The 3,196-nt window shown below is 62.0% G+C and overlaps 1 pseudogene; it reads left to right on the plus strand.

Annotated features, from left to right (window-relative positions):
* The window catches only part of LOC102417349, a 9,748-nt pseudogene that overhangs the window by 4,551 nt on the left and 2,001 nt on the right, over window positions 1-3,196 (plus strand).

Genomic DNA, 3,196 nt, shown 5'->3' on the forward strand with positions numbered 1-3,196 from the left:
CGACAACATCACCATCTTTGGGGAATCAGCTGGTAGGTGCCAGCGTCTCTCTGCAGGTCGGGGGACCCCTGGAGGGCGGGCCTTCCTCCCAGGGTGTTGGGGGGAAAGCTGATGGGGGCTAGAGGGAGCTGACGGGGGCTGGGGGAGCTGTCGGGGGCTGGGGGAGCTGACGGGAGCTGGAGGAACTGATGAGGGTGAGGGGGAGCTGATGGGAACTGGGGGAGCTGATGGGAACTGGGGGAGCTAATGGGGGCTGGGGGAGCTGATGGGAACTGGGGGAGCTGATGGGGGCTGTGGGGAACAGCATGAAGCTGACAGTCTGGTTGTCCCTGGTGGCGCCCGGGTGGGCAGGAGAGGCGAGGCCATGGTGACAGGACCTCTGTGTGTCGCAGACCCTCACTCCCTACAACAAGGGCCTCATCCGGCGAGCCATCAGCCAGAGCGGCGTGGCACTGACCCCCTGGGCCATCCAGAAGAACCCTCTCTTCTGGGCTAAGCAGGTAAAGGGGAGCTGCGGTGGGGGAGGGGGAGGGTTATATCCTGTCCATGCCCTGTCCTGGACCCCATCCCCCTCTGCCCTGCACTGGCCTCACCTACCTGTCTCCCCCGACCTCCCAGATCGCCAAGAAGGTGGGCTGCCCCCTGGACGATACCGCCAGGATGGCCAAGTGTATGAAGGTCACTGACCCCCGGGCCCTGACGCTGGCCTATAAGATGCCCCTGGCGGGCATGGAGTGTGAGTGGGGGCTCCACATGGGGGGACGGCCATGCTTTCAAGGAGCGAGGAAGCACCGGGTCTGAGGGCTGGCCCTGTGCAGAGGGCGCCATCTCCCCCTTATCCTCCCTGGGTCCTGACACCTTTGGGAACCTGATGCACATTTGGGCGACCGCCAGCAATGCCACATAGTCATTTGCACCCAATTTTAAGCACCAGACCGAGCACCTTTGCACTAGAGGACTGATCACTCTCCTGCACTCACTCACTCGCTCACTGCCCCCTGCACCCCGCTGCTGTCCATGCAGACCCCATGCTGCACTACCTGGGCTTCGTCCCCGTCGTGGATGGAGACTTCATCCCCGACGACCCCATCAACCTTTTCGCCAACGCGGCCGACATCGACTACATCGCTGGCACCAACAACATGGACGGCCACATCTTTGCCAGCATTGACATGCCGGCCATCAACAAGGACAAGCAGACCGTCACGGGGTGAGTAGGGTGCAGGGCCAGGGCGGTGCCCGAGGGCCTCTTGGGGAGGTGTCAGCTGAGGGAGGAGGCTGACAGGTGAAGCGGGCCATCTGCAGGCCCCTGGGGTTGGGGGTGGGGATGGGTCCTCTACTGGAGGCCCCGGGTACAGGGTCCAGTGCCGGCTTGATCCCTGCAGGGAGGACTTCTTCAAGCTGGTCAGCGGACTCACCTTCGCCAAGGGGCCCAGAGGTGCCAATGCCACCTTTGACCTCTACACGGCGCCCTGGGCCGAGGACTCCTCCCAGGAGGCCAAGAAGAAGACGGTGGTGGACTTTGAGACCGACGTCCTCTTCCTGATGCCCACGAAGATGGCCGTGGCCCAGCACAGAGCCAATGCCAAGTGAGGGCCGGGGCAGGGGAGGCCTGGGTCATGGACCTGCCCAGCAAGGCCTCCCCAGTGGGCGGCTCAGGGGGTCAGGGAGGCCCGGGAAAACCGTGATGGGGTCCCAGCGGTGCCTGCACCATCTGCCTTGCCCAGCCCTGACGAGACTTGAGAAGGCCCCTCTTCTCCTCCCAGCTCAGGGGCCTTTACAGAGCCCTCCTCAGCCCACAGGCCTCCCCTGGCAGCATCTGCTATCTACTCCCCTCCCCCACGCTGAGGGGGACAGAACAGGGATGATGGTCTCTGTTGTGGGTTTGGAGTTTGCCAACATGCAAACCAACTTTGGCCTGTGGCCACCAAGTATTCCTCCAGTGAAAACAAAAAGTTAGTTAGGGATGCTGACAGGAAGGGAGAGAAAATGATACCATCCGATGAAGAACAAAAATTCATTTGCAAAAAAATGAAGGAGGACGCCTCATTACACAGAACCCACAACCCCTTGGCCTTCCCTTCCCCGGTGCAGGGACCCAGGTCCCTCCTGAGTCTGGGGATTTCCCTGCTCCTCCTGCTCTCCCCATGGCCTCCCTCCAGGGCCCAGCTCTGGGCTGGGCAGTCCAGGTGAGCTCCCTGCCAACCTGGGCCGTATCCCTCCCTCCTCAGGAGTGCCCGGACCTACACCTACCTGTTCTCCCACCCCTCTCGCATGCCAGTCTACCCCAAATGGGTGGGCGCTGACCACGCCGATGACCTCCAGTACGTGTTTGGGAAGCCCTTCGCCACCCCCCTGGGCTACCGGGCCCAAGACAGGACTGTCTCCCAGACCATGATCGCCTACTGGACCAACTTTGCCAGAACTGGGTAAGGCGGGTGAGGCTGGGCCAGGCCTCCTGCCACCTGGCCCCACATGCCTGTCCCCTCACGTTCACTTAACCTCCCTGAGCCTCAGTACCCCCTGTGTGTGAGGATAGGAGGTACTGGAAGGGCCCTGCCCGGTTTGGCTCAGTGGATAGAGCCGGGGCCAGTGTACTGAATGGTCCCGGGTTTGATTCCCATCAAGGGCATGTACCTCAGTTGCGGGCTCAAACCCCGGCCCTGGTGGGCGTGTTGGGGATGTGTCTCTCTCACATCAATGTTGCTCTCTCTCTCTGCCTCTCCCTCCTTTTCACTCTCCATTGAAATAAATGGAATAACATCTTTAGTTGCGGGTTAAACTAAGGAGGGGAGTACTGGCTGGGCCTCAGTTCACGCACATGCCCAGCCCGTGCCCAGGAGACAGTGAGGCCCCGGTGGTTCGGGTCAGCATGGAGGTCTCCAGCCTCCTGTGAGCCCTCAGACCCCACACGGCCTTTTCTCTCATCTGCAGGGACCCCAACCAGGGCCACTCGGCCGTGCCCACCCAATGGGAGCCCTACACCCAGGAAAACGGCAACTACCTGGAGATTAACAAGAAGATGGATGGCCAGTCCATGAAGCAGCACCTGAGGAGCAGCTACCTGCAGTACTGGACCCAGACCTACCAGGCACTGCCCACCGTGAACGAAGATGGGTTGCCCCGGTGCCCCCTCGGACAACTCTGAGGGCAACCCCGTGCCCCCCTCGGATGACTCTGAGGCCGCCCTGAGCCC

Source organism: Myotis lucifugus, unplaced genomic scaffold, assembly GCF_000147115.1.
Source record: "Myotis lucifugus unplaced genomic scaffold, Myoluc2.0 scaffold_565, whole genome shotgun sequence".
Lineage (NCBI taxonomy): Eukaryota > Metazoa > Chordata > Mammalia > Chiroptera > Vespertilionidae > Myotis > Myotis lucifugus.